Here is an 18,416-nt window from a genome sequence, read left to right on the forward strand (position 1 = left end):
TTTGCAGCAATTAATCAAGGGCACCAATAATCTACCAATTATTCAGTCCTTATTAATTCTAATCGAGTTGTTTTAACCTTAAGGATTTGTAGACCTAATCAAGAGTTTATGACTAAAAAGCGCTCCCACTCAAACCAATAAATTCATATGCTTTACTAATTTTAAACATAAAATTGTATTTCTAGTCTAACCGGAAACATACAAATTTAATTAAAATTTAAAGCTCATATAAATTTATAATTGAATCCAAAAATTTAATTTAATTTCAGTCGCATTTAAATTAATTCATGATTTTAATTTTAGTAAAATAATTAGAATAAATTCCATTTATTATAATTATAATATTCAAAATTAAAATCCAAGAAATTAATTCAAATTATTAATTTTAAAATTAATTAAAATTACGTGAACTGAAATTTTCAAATTAAACATTCAAAACGATCTAATCGTAACGCAAACACCCTACGCGTTGCACGCCCATGGGCCGTACGCACACAGCCATTGCTGGCCATGTGCGCGCAGCCCATGCGCTCGTCGCATAGCTGTTGCTGTCTCATCGCAAGCCTCCGCACAGCGCCCCATCGCACGCGAGCTATCGCTCGCAGTGCGCGCGCGAGATCGCTCGCTGGGCGCGCTGGCTCGCTCGCTGTGCGCGCGAGCCATCGCTCGCTGGGGCGCGACATCGCTCGCTGGGCGAGCGACATCGCGCGCTGCGCGCGCGAGCAGTGCTGGGCGCAGCGCTCGTGGCACGCGAGCTTGCGCTCGCTGCGCGCGAGGCTGCGCGCACCTGTGCGAGGCAGCGCGCGTTGTGGCGCAGCTCGCTTGCTGCCCACACGCGACTGCCTTGGCTCGCCCTTCGCCCATGCCCATTCGTTCATTGCTCGTGGCACACGACATAAGGCAGGGCTGCTGCCTTGTGCTCGTGCACTACGCCCTTGCTCATTGCATTCGTGCCGCACGGGCGACGAGCTCCCTCGCTCGTCGTCGCATGCCCGCATTATACAACACCCCTTAAGGGTAACACGAAGCGTCCATTGCTTCGTGCGTGCAAGTTATTTGAACGAATCGCATAAAAATTTAAAATTTATATTTAAAATTAATGACAAATTAATAAATATTATTAATTTCATAATTTTAGGGCGAAAAAATCGAAAATTTATTATCCAATTGATTTCCGATTGATATGGATTCAAGTCTAGGTCATAAAAATTTAAAATTTATCGTAAATTTACAATTTTTATGGTGGTTTTTAATCATAGGTTTCTAATTAAATTACAATTAATTATGAAAATCAAATTAATTCTAAATTATTCTAATTTTCAACAAATTAATCATAATTACAAATTAGATTGCATAATTAACAAGACTAGGCATTCAAACTTGTTAAACATATGCAGTAGGTCAATCAAAAATTCAAGATTTATCAACAGGAATCGCAAATATTTAATTTAACATCTTAAATTTACGAAATTTTGCATTCGAAAAACTAAAACCTTCGAAAAGTCATAGTTAGGCTTCGAATTTGAGAATTCTGGGTTCGGCAGAAAAATACTATTTTTGTCAAAATTTTAGAATGCCTTTTACATGCGGAATTGACACAAAAATCACTCAATTCGGATGATTAATGAAGAAACTGCCGAAAAAACTGCGTACATATAATTAAATAAACGCAATTTGCAATTAATTAACAATTACGAAAATTAATCACCCCTTTTAATTCTTGCAAATTTGTAATATTTAACCATGTTCATGCAATTTAGATTATGAAAATAATAAGGGGCTCGTGATACCACTGTTAGGTTATGATACATATGACATTTACATAGATCATGCGGAAACAACCATTAACCCAGGAAACATATTATTTACACATAATCATATAGCATAATTAGATGCATACTCTTTGTTGCGTGCCCTCCCTAGCTGCGCCCGAACCGAACAAGAACAAGTCTTTTAGGACTCCAAGTGTCGTCCCTCCGTAGATAGTCCACAGCACGTCCGGATCCGCCTTAAGATTGACCAACTAGAACCGCCCTTAAGGTACTAGAAAATTCGGCACTTTTATGAGCAAGATGTGTTTTAATTTTCTCTCAAAAACTCACTTTTGAATACTTTGAAACTTGTGTATAAATTATGACCCCTAGGCCTTTATTTATAGAGTTATGGAAAAGGAATCGTAATCCTAGTAGGATGCGAATTAATTGGAATTAGAATCCTACATGAATTCTATTTAATTAATTTATCCAATTAGGAATAGACATTTAATCATACACTGACTCTTGCAGATTCAGGAATCACGCATGAGCACAAACTCACACACACACGGCAGCCACAAGGGCTGCCCATGCGCGTGCGAGCAGCAGCCCGCGTAGCACGGCCCACGCAGCCGTGGCCTCTTGGCGCGCGCTGGGCCTGCCTTGCGGTAGGCCTGGCCGCTGCCTTGGCTGGGCTTTGTGGCGCGCATGCTTGCTGGGCGATGGCCCCGGCTTCGTGCTGGGCCTTCGTCCGGCAAGCCTCGTCCGATGCTAATTCGTACGATACGCTTCCGATTAAATTTCCATTTCCGGAATCTATTTCCGATACGAACAATATTTAACATTTCCGATTCCGGAATTAATTTCCGTTTCGAACAAATATTTAATATTTCCGTTTCCGGAATTATTTTCCGATTCCGGCAATATTTCCGATTCTGACAATATTTCCGTTTCCGGTAATATTTCCGATTCTGGTAATATTTCCATTTCCAATAATATTTTCCGATACGTACCATGTTTCCGTTTCCGGCAACATCTACGACTTGGATAATATTCATATTTCCGATACGATCCATATTTCCGTTTCCGGCAATATCATCGTTTCCGGAGTATTCATTTCTTGCCTGTGACGATCTTAGCTCCCACTGAAACCAAGATCCGTCGGTTCCGAATATTCATAGATGGAGTATTTAATGCCATTAAATACTTGATCCGTTTACGTACTATTTGTGTGACCCTACGGGTTCAGTCAAGAGTAAGCTGTGGATTAATATCATTAATTCCACTTGAACTGAAGCGGCCTCTAGCTAGGCATTCAGCTCACTTGATCTCACTGAATTATTAACTTGTTAATTAATACTGAACCGCATTTATTAGACTTAACATAGAATGCATACTTGGACCAAGGGCATTATTTCCTTCAATGATGTGCTCAGATTAGCTGGTATCATATGATTTTCCAAGTAAGCTATCACAAGCCTTTTTATCTGGTACCTTACTTTGCATTTACAGCTTGTTTCTGTGTTATTCTTGTATAGCAGACTGTAACCAAATATGTTCACGCCATGCAGCCGCTGCACATTTTTTTGTCTTTTGGTGTGTGCTACAAATACGCCCGTGGAAGGCAGTCCACTTGTGTAGGAGATCATGCAAGCACAGGCAATCCAGTGTCACATGCATAGTCATGATGCCGAGGAAATAGTCAACAAGGTAAATACCATCTTCAGTTCGTAGACTTATGCTTACCAGTTTCGTATTCTTATGCTTATGATTATCAGGTGCATATGCCTTCATAGGGGGTAGAGCTTTGTGCCTTTGTTGTTAGAAAGTTGGTTGTTGTTGTCTGTAAACTAGCGTTTATGGTTGTTTATTGAAGAACAATTGTTCTGTCCTTTCTAAGACTAAATGCTAGGTTGGTAAGCGCATGTTTGGGTTTGCTTGAAATATGATTGTAAATATGGATGTGTTAAAGAAGATAATGCAGTCCCTCCAAGAACTGAACCGGTGTTCAGGGAATGGATCATAGTTATGCTACTTTGAAAAACTAAATCCAAGATGTTTGTTTATCTTTGCTTAATAAGAAAAGAACCAATCACCAGGTTTGCATATATGTTATTTTAACATTATTTATTAAGAGGTCTAGCCTTAGTGTTCTGATCTCATTATTTTAGCGCTTCAGATCAATTGACTGGGTGGCACTGAAACCAGTTTTATTAGGGCTTTTAACTGCAAAATATTGAACTTTTGTTTTCGGGTTCAATGTTTGAAGGAGATTCAATGTTCTTTTGTGTTGCTTCCTTGACGCTAATCATTTCCCCCAAATATGAAGCACTTACCTTTTTCCTGCCTTTGTTACTAGAGAGAACATAAATTAAAAACCCTAACTAAAATTGAACCATAAAGTACGAAAACACCAATGCATCAAACAAGCATTCGAAATCAGCTATAAAATATGTACATGTGTATGCCGTTTCTCTGTTTGCCATTGTCACCTCTTCTCCACCATTACAAAATAACATTTCCATGAATTAAAGAAAGGAAGGGAAAAAAAGCTCTGCTGCAATGGCCTGAATTCCCATGCACAACTGTTCAGCTCCTTTAATTGCGTTTGGACCTTCTTAGCTGCTGTTTTTGCCTGTTGGTTTTGTAATTAGCTGTTTAGTTATTTCCCTTAGTTTTAAGTCCATTAGTTTCAGATTTATGTGTGAACTGTGAACTCTATTGCGCTTTCTGTTATAGAAACCCATGAACCCACAGAAACCTACGACGAAACAGGAAGCTAGGAAACTCTTTTGATTTTATGAAGTGAAACATTTGATTATGCGCTTTATACTAGGATGTTCTATCTCATAGTCTCATTCATGAATTCTATGTACTACCTCAATGATCAAGTATATTGCACTCTTATTCCTTGAGCGCGGACGAATTTCGAAAAAACCTTAGCTGCATTTTTTTGTGTGATAGGTAACCTGTTATATTTCATAGCCAGTGTTTTAGGTCATAGCAATAGTTTTTTTTGCACCTGATGCAAAAGGAGTGAATATCAGTATGTGTACACTAAGGATTGAGATTGCTTCGATTTGGTTCAGTAAATAGATTAATGCATGTATGTTCACCCTAAAGTAGTTTTTAAAAGGATTATTTCCCCACTGGCTTGTTGTAGTTCAGCTTCAGAACCATCAGTGTTTCCAAGTTTCCTAATCATGGCGGAATTATGCGCTGCGCTTAGATTGTAGGCTAATCACCACAGTTAACAGCAAAAAAACACTCTATTGATTAAAAAGTTAAATTGTTGTTGCTTGCAGGTGCGAGGGAAGCTCGTGGAGTATCCCCTCATTTTTCTCAACTGTGCAATGGTTTATGCATAATTTAGTAGCCCATCTTCCTCCCGCGCTCAGTTTGTAAAAGTAGCCTGCTTAGTTTTGTTTTGCCATTTGTGTTCTACACTGTACTAATGTCGTGAATGGAATTTGCTTCTGGATATTGGCCATACTGTTGAATTTCAGCGTCTTCTTAGTCAATTTCTGAAAGGTGAACCACCAATTTTAGCAGGATTCCTAATCAAGACAGTTTTATGCCACCAATTTTAGCCAATTCCCTAAGCAACTTTTCTGATCAAGCTGGTTTTGTTTCCTGTCACCTTTTTCGGGTTTACGTTGTCTTGGTTCGGAAAACCATATGTGATAATAATACAAAACTTTAGATCATTCACACTTAGCTATTACTAACTTCTTTGAGTATACATTCGGACACTGGATATACGAAAGTAAACATCATGGCGTTACAGAGGTTGCTCGCTCCAACATATTTTGTTCCGTAAACTCTTAAATGGCAAGTCCCGTAAAAGTCTACAAAGCACTAAACTTATATGATGGTATGAATACTTAACAAAATAGTTTGTCCTGCTTTTTGTTCACATACTGTTTTCCAGGAAATCAGAAGAAAAGGACCACAGTGAATGGCCATACCCATAAAAAAGGTATGCATCATTTTATATTGTACTGCTTAAATATCAGATGTAGTTTATACAGATTTCCCTATACAAGGATAAGAATTCAGATCTTTAAATAGCAGAGTATGGCTTTAATAGTGCCAGGAAATGGCAATACAAGACTTCACCTACTACAAGGACACTGAAATACTATTGTGAATAGTTAATCTGTTGTTTAGTCCATGCCTATTTGCTTGCTGCTGGGGCATTCTTTTGGACCACAGATTTTTGTTGCCACTATATATGAAAATATAGCAACACTCTTCTAAGTCCCAAGCATTTACAACCTAAGCAGCAATGTGCAGCTTCCTCTACACTTCTCCATACCCAGAATCTGCAGTTTGTCAGGTATGAAAAATCAAAAAAAAAAAATTATTGCTTTGATGTATAAGATTATAAATATTTGCCTTGTTGTTTTTCAAATGCCTACCAATTCAATGCTAGGTCTTTTCCTACGTTTTAATTCGTTACATAACTGATAATTCAAAATTAAAAAGTTACAAAATGCTAATAAGATGATGTTGTTATGTTAGCTCAAACAGAAATCATTGATGTTTCTGTATGATTAATCATGTTCCTTTTTCTTACCATGTGTACAAACTCTAAGAAATGAAGCCTGAACGCGTGTATCTCGACCAGCTAACTGAAAAAAGCAAGAACTACAAGGTTAAGGTCAAGGTCGTAGAGAAAGGACCGGAAAGGAACTCTCCTACAAAGGGAATCTTGTTCCAAGGACTTGTGATGGAGGATGACAAGGTATAATTGTTTCATTTCGTTTCCCATTTTCCCATGCTTGCTTACATGTTCTTTGCCAAATTTATTTCCATCTGTTTTTTCCCCATGCCTTTACTAAGCTGCTGAATTTTAGTTGCCTACTGAGTGTTCTATCTTTTAGGGTTAGTTCTAAGATTCTGCTTATTTCTCAATCAGCAGTTGGTGTTGATTTTTTCCCTGAATCTGTCAACACATAATAATTTTGGAAAAAGGGAATCCCTAATATCTCCTTTACACACTCAGTACTAAAATGCTAATAATCTGTCAACACATGCTATTTTTGGAAAAAGGGAATCCCTGATAATCTGTCAACCTGAAAATGTGGAACACATAAGAGTATAAAAAATGTGAGTATCACAAACACTTCAGATCTGAAAAAGAGTTCACATTATGAATATCGTCCAGCGATTAATTGTTTTTTTTTTCCCGTAATCAATGATGATTTCCCGAATATGACTGCATGTGTAGTTATAATTTCGTTCCGTACGCCATCTATCAAGTTATTAGATTTTCCGAATATGACTGCATGTTTAGTCGCACGTGTTCACCACTGCAATTAGCTTTATGGGATTCCATATTACTCTTTAATCATACATGTTTTATGTTGAATTGTATGCATGCAACTGCTGTGTTTACAATTTTTTCCTCGTAGAGTCTCATTTCCTTAGCCTGTTTGTGGTTTATGCATATGGCTTCCTATTCAAGATGCTATTCCGTTAAATAAGTTAACGTAGTAGCATCTTCATAAGAAATAACACGATAATGTAAAAGCATTAATAGACAAATACATACAACACTTGCAAATTTAGGAAACATGCATACCACTGCTTCATAAATAGTCCGAAAATTAGGATACATTGGATTGAAGGCAGCTCTCTATACATTACGGGGGCAAGACATGGCTGACAGTCTGATCAAGCCTGTACCTGGGGAGGGCCAGCCACAGAGCAACCAATGCAACCAGGACAAGCTTATAATAGAGCTGTCCAACGGTTACCGCTTGCTGCTCATATAGTGCTGGTCCTTAGGTGATTTGTGATTCTGAAGGCGCATAGCCTGAGGGGACAGCCAATCGAAGTGGGAATTAGTGGTGTCAACCCTTAGTTTCATAAACCTTCATCTCATCAAACCTACACATGGCCTGGTAATTTAAATGTATGTCGTGTTAGTATCGACAATACATCAGACCATGGTACTTAGTATCGACAGTACATCAGAACATTCATATTAATTGTGATATTTCTGTAAGTATCCAGGTATTCATACACCATCTAAGCATGATGAATACGATCTGTTGTGTACCAAAGGGTACAACAGAAGACCCGATCTTGACATCACTTGCCATTTGAGGAACGTTTAATTTTGAGACTTTTAGGTGAACGGGAGCTTATTTCCCTTCAGAAAATGATATGCCTGAAGAGCCTTTGTTTAAGGGGTGGGTTTAGTTTGAGGCTGAATAGAGGATAGGTGTTGCTTTTTATAGGGGAGTATGGCCATACAGTTGTTAGTTTATATTATATTATGATGCAAAGTCTTTGGTGGGTTTTATCTGTTCACACAGTGGAGAGCAGGGAGGCCCAACCATGAATAGGCTTGGATGCCATGTGTATCAATCTGATTTACACAGTAAAGTCAGCAGTTTGAGGCCACCCAGATTAGTGATTTAAATGAAATGTTGACCGGGCTAAGTTGTTCCCAAAGCATGTTTTATGTGTGAGTGGTGGACATCAGTGTTCCCCCTATAAATGTTAGTCTTCCTTCTGCTGCCTCATTCCCAATGCATAGCTGCCATTTAGAAAAGATTAAGCTCTGCACTGTATGAATAGATAAACCCACTGTATCAATAGATAAAATCCAGTGACCGTTCTCGCCTACTAATTTCTTTTTTAAAACCCGTTGCCTTAGGAAAACAGGACTTTCGACTATGCTCCCATATTGCTGAACATATATGATTACGGTTTTGTTTACCAAGTATGCATGCATATATGGGAGCACATCCTCTCCTTACTTAGGCTACCTATGATATACCAGAAAATTTGGGAACATAACTGCACCTGAAACCATTTTCTTGTACTTCCAAAACACATAATACCTTCTCGATCTTCAAAAACCATATGAATCCCTTTCACTTAGTTGAAAAACCAGAAGTTATGTACTTCTTACTTATATATTAGAACACCAGACTACCTTCTCAAACTAAAAAAATCAAATACTTTACTGAAAGCTGACATAATTTCAGCCATCCTTCAATCACTATATCCTCCGAATCTCCAATGACTGCAAAAATCCGACATGTCCAGCTCGAACTTCCCCCAATAACTATATCAAAGAAAGATCAAGTACTCACCAAATGTCATTAAGTAAGTTTAAATAATCAGTATTGGAAGTTCAATGTGCATAGTACAGTGACGTTTGAACTCATGTATCAGTGATTAAGTCGATTATTGCTGCTTAGGACATAACTGCATCTGAAACCATTTTCTATTACGTGTACATTAGTCCTAGAACATTTGTGCTCGAATGCCTAATACTTGTAATTGCACTTATTTCTAGAAACTTCATCATTGTTAGGTTGGGCTTTCAGTTCATCGAGGTTAATTAAAAATATGATTGCTTTAAGATATGGTACGTATTTCTTAGTGAGTACTCTGATGAACAACAGTCTTAAGAGGGAGCCTGTAGGCATCCAGAATACTCAGTTATTGAACCATCCAGAGTACTACACTGGTGTTTGCTACTTATTTAAGATGTTCTGTGCTATTGCTTTATATAGGGAAATCGAATGCGAGCTGCACTTTTTGGAAATCAAATCGATGTCTACAAGGAAGCTATTGAACACTTGGGGAGTTATGAGATAGCAAATGCTTCGATTAAAGCCAACGATGAATATTGGAAGGCCAAAGATGCGAAGTATGGTCTGCTTGGATACCAGATGAGCTTTGGCTCACAGGCGGTGATCCAACGAATTAATGCTGAGTCAAGCCCAATATTACCAGAATATCAATGCTTAGCCACCATCCCAAGAGTTTATGATCCAACTGACATATTCGGTAAAGAAACTACCCTTTTCTCTACCATACTCTGATATTATATCCGTGCGCTACTGCTTATTTCTATGCTCCTTTTATTTACAGATGTTGTTGCCGTTGTTCTGTACCTCGAAGAAGAAGCCCGAAAAGTTACTGGGTTTGAACAACGCGAGCACTTAGTTCGTGAAATTGTGGTGACAGACCATAGGTACAACTCAAACCCTATTTTAAAATCTAAGCATCTTGCACTCTAATCATACGTGCCAAACCCTTGCCTATCTTGCAGCAATGAGCAGCCAATGACAATATCTGTTTGGAACGAGCTGACTGGAGACCATTGCAAGCCACTCTCCTCATGGGCAGAGCAGTTCACTGTTTTTGGGTTCACAGCTTTGAGGGCCACCTCTCATAAAGGTATTGACTACCTTATTCCTCCCTTAGTGCCTGCATACACAGTTTCAATCATCTTACCAATGACGCTGAATAATGTACAGGATTCTCCCTTGGTTCAACCATGTCTACTAGAATCCTTACTGAACCAAAAGGAGAAAGAGCAGACGCATTGAGGGAGTGGTAATACTGCACATGTTATTTCTTATCCTTAAATAACACAACATAGAATACCAATCAAATAACCTCCATGTGTTTTGCAGGGTCAAGAATCGCACCGACTGGCTGAGTGACAGGCAAGCAAGGGTATTAGATGTCAGGAACCCTACGAAAGAGAAGGTGGTCATCACACTGGACTCCCTGAAACTGAATAGGGTATAAGGCTTTTCTTTTCTCATATATGCCCTGAATATCGTCTTTAAATATTACAGCACCGGTGAATGAAACAATAATGTCATATGATTTCAGATTCCCGGCAATTCAAATCTAAGTGTTTTAGCCTAGCACTTCAGTATTGAACTGTGTTCTTTAATAGAAAAGTAGAAACTGTTTTTTTCCAATGTGAAGAATCATTTGCTAGCAATTAGCTCTCAACTACATATTGCTGCATAGATGGTGTAGTTCAGACTAAATAGAAAATGTGAGAACAGAAGAACTTACCCTAAACTAAATTGCATTGCATAACTACTCAACTAAGTAAGAACAACATGTTATCCAAACAACTACAACAGTAACATGAACGTTAGGTTGGACGGGGTAACTGAATAGAAATCTGCTAGAAATCCACACTGATATGAATAAACATAATATACAGATAGTGTTTGCCTTATTATGCCTAACTTGTGAACTTGTCTGCATTTTTCTAGCCATGCAACACCCTGCAAGAGCAACGACATTGGCTAAGGGTTATGATACCCAACCCTCAAATGAGCACGATCAATGCATACCTAGGGTGCTCTGCTTGTGGACGGCGTGGAGACATTCCAGCAGGGACAACCTACACTTGCATCAGATGTAAGGCGGATACCGTGTCTACTCCCAAGTAAGTTACAAACTTTAGAATGCTTTGTTACAAACGATTACATGTAATGCTGTGTGACACTTTTGAAAATGGTCATTGCAGGATTACCTACAATTTCGTGGCATCTGATGGGACTGGCACGTGAAGGAAATAATGCCCTTGGTCCAAGTATGCATTCTATGTTAAGTCTAATAAATGCGGTTCAGTATTAATTAACAAGTTAATAATTCAGTGAGATCAAGTGAGCTGAATGCCTAGCTAGAGGCCGCTTCAGTTCAAGTGGAATTAATGATATTAATCCACAGCTTACTCTTGACTGAACCCGTAGGGTCACACAAATAGTACGTAAACGGATCAAGTATTTAATGGCATTAAATACTCCATCTATGGATATTCGGAATCGACGGATCTTGGTTTCAGTGGGAGCTGAGATCGTCACAGGCAAGAAATGAATACTCCGGAAACGATGATATTGTCGGAAACGGAAATATGGATCGTATCGGAAATATAAATATTATCCAAGTCGTAGATGTTGCCGGAAACGGAAACATGGTACGTATCGGAAAATATTATCGGGAATCGGAAATATTGCCGGAAACGGAAATATTGTCAGAAACGGAAATATTATCGGAATCGGAAAATAATTCCGGAAACGGAAATATTAAATATTTGTTCGAAACGGCAATTAATTCCGGAATCGGAAATATTAAATGTTGTTCGTATCGGAAATGAATTCCGGAATCGGGAATTTAATCGGAAGCGTATCGTACGAATTAGCATCGGACGAGGCCCGCTAGACGAAGGCCCAGCACGAAGCCAGGCCATCGCCCAGCGAGCCGCACGCAACGCACGCCTCGACCAGGCCCAGCCAAGGGCGCGCGCGCGCACGCAGCACCGCACATGGGCTGTGCGCTTGTCGTGGGCCGCAAGGCCTGCGCGGGTGCACGGCTTGTGCGATGCGTATGCCGGAAATCCTAATTCTATTGGGATTCGTGCGAAGATTAAAATCCTAATCTTATTAGAATTGCTTTGTTATTTAGAGTCCTAATAAAGTTCTAATTAACAAATCCAGATCCTAGTAGGATTACAATTCCTTTTCCATACCTCTATAAATAAGGGCCTAGGGGTCATTATTTATACATAAGTTTTCAAGTATTCAAAACTAGGATTTTTAAGCAGAAAAATCAGCCATAACTCTTGCCCATTTTAGCCGAAAATAATAGTACCTTAAGGGCGATTCTAGTTGGTCAATCTTAAGGCGGATCCGGACGTACTGTGGACTATCTACGGAGGGACGACACTTGGAGTCCTAAAGACTTGTTCTTGTTCGGTTCGGGCGCAGCTAGGGAAGGCACGCAACAAAGAGTATGCATCTAAATTAAGCTATATGATTATGTGTAAATAATATGTATTCCTGGCTTAATGGTTTTTTCCGCATGATTTATGAATTGTCATATGTATCATAACATAACAGTGGTATCACGAGCCTCTTATTATTTTCATAATCTAAATTGCATGAACATGGTTAAATATTACAAATTTGCAAGAATTAAAAGGGGTGATTAATTTTCGTAATTGTTAATTAATTGCAAATTGCGTTTAATTAATTATACGTACGCAGTTTTTCGGCAGTTTCTTCGTTACTCATCCAAATCGAGTGATTTTTGTGTCAATTCCGCATGTAAAAGGCATTCTAAAATTCTCAAATTCGAAGCCTAACTATGACTTTTCGAAGGTTTTAGTTTTTCGAATGCAAAATTTCGTAAATTTAAGATGTTAAATTAAATATTTGCGATTCTTGTTGATAAATCTTGAATTTTTGATTGACCTACTGTATATGTTTAACAAGTTTGAATGCCTAGCCTTGTTAATTATGCAATCTAATTTGTAATTATGATTAATTTGTTGAAAATTAGAATAATTTAGAATTAATTTGATTTTCATAATTAATTATAATTTAATTAGAAACCTTGATTAAAAACCACCATAAAAATTGTAAATTTATGATAAATTTTAAATTTTTATGACCAAGGCTTGAATCTATAATAATCGGAAATCAATTGAATAATAAATTTTCGATTTTTCGCCCTAAAATTATGAAATTAATATTATTTATTAATTTGTCATTAATTTTAAATATAAATTTTAAATTTTTATGCGATTCGTTCATATAACTTGCACGCACAAAGCAATGGACGCTTCGTGTTACCCTTAAGGGGTGTTGTATAGTGCGGGCATGCGACGACGAGCAAGGGAGCTCGTCGCCCGTGCGGCACGAATGCAATGAGCAGGGGCATGGTGCACGAGCACAAGGCAGCAGCCCTGCCTTGTGTCGTGGGCCACGAGCTATGGATGAATGGGCATGGGCGAAGGCAAGGCATGGCAGTCGCGTGTGGGCAGCAAGCGAGCTGCGCCACAACGCGCACTGCCTCGCGCAAGCGCGCGCAGCCTCGCGCGCAGCGAGCGCAAGCTCGCGTGCCACGAGCGCTGCGCCCAGCATTGATCGCGCGCAATTGCTCGCGCACAGCGAGCGATGGCTCGCGTGCATCATGCGCTGGAGAGCGCGCAGCAAGCGCTGGTAAGCGCGCACAGCGAGCGATGGCTCGCGTGCGTCGAGCGCTGGCGCGCGCGCAGCGAGCACCACTTGTGCGATGGCTTGCGATGGAAGATGCAGCAGCTATGCGACGAGCGCATGGGCTGCGCGCACATGGCCAGCGATGGCTGTGTGCTTGTGGCCCATGGGCGTGCGATGCGTAGGGTGTTTGCGTTGCGATTAGATCGTTTTGAATGTTTAATTTGAAATTTTCAGTTTACGTAATTTTAATTAATTTTAAAATTAATAATTTAAATTATTTTCTTGGATTTTAATTTTGAATATTGTAATTATAATAAATTTTATTTATTCTAATTATTTTACTAAAATTAAAATCATGAATTAATTTAAATACGACTGAAATTAAATTAAACTTTTTGGATTCAATTATAAATTTATATGAGCTTTAAATTTTAATTAAATTTGTATGTTTCCGGTTAGACTAGAAATACATTTTTATGTTTCAAATTAGTAAAGCATATGAATTTATTGGTTTAAGTGGGAGCCCTTTTAGTCATAAACTCTTGATTAGGTCTACAAAACCTTAAGGTTAAAACAACTTGATTAGAATTAATAAGGACTGAATAATTGGTAGATTATTGGTGCCCTTGATTAATTGCTGCAAATATTTACGTGATGCATAATGTGTTTTACTAACCAGCTATGTGGGCCATTCATGATAATGAATGGGTGAATGGTATATATTGTATATGTACTGTTTTGCAGGTTATGAAGTGACTAGTATGGCCCAAATAGGATAGAAAATATGGTCTGCGTACCATTAATTTGAATGTAATTGGTCTAAAGTACCAAAGTTGTTTTTCAATTCAAATATGGTCTGCGTACCATCAAATAGTTGTAATTAGTTTTTAATTATAGCTTATCCTATTTGAAGAAAATGGTGCCTCCCACGGAGATTTTCAAGACGGACTTTGAAGTCAAAGCTTCAAGATGAAGTCGGGCCATACTAGATCACATTTATCTTATGCATGCTTTAAGTTATTTATTGCTTTAAATATGTCTTAATTATGCATAAGATTGTGGCTTGATTATGTTGCATGATTAAGGATTTTAGTTCACTTAAAATCTAACCAACATAGTAAGAGCCTTAAGTTCCAAACTTAAAAATTGAGTTAAAAGGTGCCATGCCAAAATATACACTTGCTTGGATATCCTTTACATCAATCTAGTAATAGTTTTCGCTCAGCGAGGTGTTACTTATTGGTCCTAAAGGGGCAAGGTACACAAATAAATTGTGAGTACATGTTAGTTTTGGTAAAACTCAACGATATAAGTAAAGAGTCCTTTTATGTCGTGGCAAAATCGATAGGTTTACCTAATAAGTTCTTAGACGTACCTATCAACCAAGAATAGTTTCTAGACTATTAGCAAAAGGCTTTTGCTTACCTAAGATGTTTTAGGATTAAGTCGACAAACTGTGCTTAGTTCTTCAATGATTTTAGGATCTTGGAATCATTTTATTCACACCTGCCGGAACACATAACTTGAATAAAATGCTTAATAAACATTGAATTATGCATGTATGCTAGAATTTAAGTTTATTAAGAGAAACTGTGAATGGTTATTTATTTGTTTATTCTTTTCAATTGTAGTTTTTAATATGGCAAACAACAATTCATTCAACATTCGATCAATTCTCGAAAAGGAGAAGTTGAACGGGAAAAACTTCCTTGACTGGCAAAGGAACTTGCAAATAGTTCTTATGTAGGAAGAAAAGGAGTATGTCCTAGATGAGGCGATGCCCGAAGCCGCAGGCGACGGGGTAACTCAGGCAGCCCTCAATCGTTGGATTGATGCCAACAAGGATGTGAAATGTCTAATGCTCGCCACCATGAGTGCGGATCTGCAGAAAACGTTCATCAACTCAGATGCTTTCACAATCATCAGTGAGTTGAAGAACATGTTCCAAGACCTGGCTCGAGTCGAAAGATTCGAGACTCATAGGCAAATACTTGAGACCAAGCTTAAGAAGGGCGAGCCCGTAAGTCCACATGTTCTCAAAATGATTGGACTCATTGAGAATATGAGTCGGCTGGATCAGCAATTTTCTCAGGAAATGGCTATAGACACCATCCTCCATTCTCTTCATAGCGGGTATGATCAGTTCAAACTGAACTACAGTATGAATAGTCTGGACAAAACGCTCACTGAGCTTCACGGTATGCTGAAGACCGCTGAAAAGACGCTCAAAAGTGATAAGCAGGATGTGCTTATGGTGCGTGGGGGCAAGTTCAAGAAATCTGGAAAGAAGAGGAATGCTAAGAAAGGTGGCGACAAGGCCAGCCCAACTAAGCAAACTGGCGCCAAGTCTGTAAAGAGGAAGGTCAGTCAACCCACTTCTGAATCCGAATGCTTCTACTGCAAGAAGAAGGGGCATTGGAAGAGAGATTGCTTGAAGCTAAAGGAAGATCAGAAGAACGGAACAGTCGTTCCATCTTCAGGTATTTTCGTTATAGACTGTATACTTGCTAATTCAACTTCTTGGGTATTAGATACAGGTTGTGGCTCACACTTATGTTCCAATCCACAGGGACTAAGAAGAAGTAGAAAGTTAAGCAAGGGTGAAGTCGACCTACGAGTGGGAAATGGAGCACGGATTGCTGCATTAGCTGTAGGAACTTACTTTTTGTCGTTGCCCTCCGGGCTAGTTTTGGAACTGGAAGATTGTTTCCATGTTCCAAGTCTTACTAAAAACATCATTTCAGTTTCTTGCCTAGATGCTAAGGGATTTTCCTTTTTTAATAAAAGACAATAGTTGTTCGTTTTATTTTAAAGAGATGTTTTATGGATCTGCTAGATTAGTCAATGGACTTTATTTATTACATCACGACAAACAAGTATATAACATAAATACCAAAAAGGCCAAAAAGGATGATTCAGATCTCACCTATCTGTGGCATTGTCGATTAGGCCATATAAACTTGAAACGCTTAGAAAGACTTTAAAAGGAAGGAATTCTAGAACCATTTGACTTAGAGGATTATGGTAAATGCGAATCATGTTTACTTGGGAAAATGACAAAGCAACCTTTCTCTAAAGTTGGAGAAAGAGCAAATGAACTATTGGGTTTAATCCATACAGATGTATGTGGACCAATGAATACAAATGCTAGAGGTGGTTTAAGCTACTTTATCACTTTCACTGATGACTTCAGTAGGTATGGTTATGTCTACCTAATGAAGCATAAGTCTGAATCCTTTGACAAATTCAAGGAATTTCAGAGTGAAGTAGAGAATCAATTAGGCAAGAAGATAAAGGCACTGCGGTCTGATAGAGGCGGTGAATATCTGAGCTATGAATTTGATGACCATCTGAAAGAATGTGGAATTCTATCAGAATTGACTCCTCCAGGAACACCACAATGGAACGGTGTGTCCGAACAGAGGAACAGAACCTTGCTAGACATGGTCAGATCAATGATGGGTCAGGCCGAACTTCCATTAGAATTTTGGGGACATCCACTAAATACAGCTGCACTCACTATAAATAGAGCTCCGTCTAAAGCTGTCGAAAAGACTCCATACGAATTATGGTTTGGAAAGCCTCCAAATGTGTCTTTTCTTAAGATTTGGGGATGTGAAGTATACGTCAAACGATTAATTTCAGACAAACTTCATCCAAAATCTAACAAATGTATCCTTGTGGGCTATCCAAAGGAAACAAAGGGGTATTACTTCTACAATACATCTGAGAACAAAGTGTTTGTTGCTCGAGATGGTGTCTTTTTGGAGAAAGATCACATTTCCAAAATGACAAGTGGGAGAAAAGTAGACCTCGAAGAAATTCGAGTCGAACAACAAACTCTAGAGAATGCTCAAGATGACATTCAGGATGAAACTCAGAGATCTTTAGAAGAATCTGGTGAGAATCATGGTCAATCTAGAAAAGTTACCCCGCGTAGATCGCAAAGATATAGATCTCAACTTGAAAGGTACTTAGGTATTTTGACGAACGAGAGCTATGACGTTCTATTACTTGAAAGTGATGAACCTGCGACTTACAAACAAGCTATGACGAGCCCTAGCTCCAAGCAATGGCAAGAAGCCATGCAATCTGAATTAGACTCCATGTCTGAAAACCAAGTATGGGATTTGGTCGATTTGCCAGATGGCTACCAAGCCATTAGAAGCAAATGGCTTTTCAAACTGAAAAAGGACAAGGATGGGAAACTTGAAGTTTTCAAAGCTAGATTGGTTGCAAAAGGTTACAGGCAAGTCCACGGTGTGGATTACGATGAAACCTTTTCACCAGTTGCAATGCTAAAGTCTATTCGGATAATGTTAGCAATCGCTGCATATTACGATTACGAAATATGGCAGATGGATGTCAAAACTGCTTTCTTAAACGGCGTTTTAACAGAAACTGTGTTTATGACACAGCCTGAAGGTTTTGAGGATCCAAAGAATGCTAAAAAGGTATGCAAGCTAAAGAAGTCAATCTACGGATTGAAGCAGGCATCCAGGAGCTGGAATATACGTTTTGATGAAGCAGTCAGTGACTTTGGTTTCATCAAGAACGCAGATGAATCTTGTGTATACAAGAAGGTCAGTGGGAGCAAAATTGCTTTCCTAGTATTATATGTCGACGACATATTACTTATCGGAAATGACATTCCTATGTTGAACTCTGTCAAGATTTGGCTTGGGAAATGTTTTTCGATGAAGGATCTAGGGGAAGCACAGTACATATTGGGCATCAAGATTTACAGAGATAGATCTAAAAGGATGATTGGACTTAGTCAAAGCACTTATATCAATAAGGTGCTTGATAGGTTCAAGATGGCGGACTCCAAGCGAGGCTACCTACCCATGTCTCATGGAATGACTCTAAGCAAGACTCAGTG

Source organism: Spinacia oleracea, chromosome 4 (assembly GCF_020520425.1).
Source record: "Spinacia oleracea cultivar Varoflay chromosome 4, BTI_SOV_V1, whole genome shotgun sequence".
Classification (NCBI taxonomy): domain Eukaryota; kingdom Viridiplantae; phylum Streptophyta; class Magnoliopsida; order Caryophyllales; family Amaranthaceae; genus Spinacia; species Spinacia oleracea.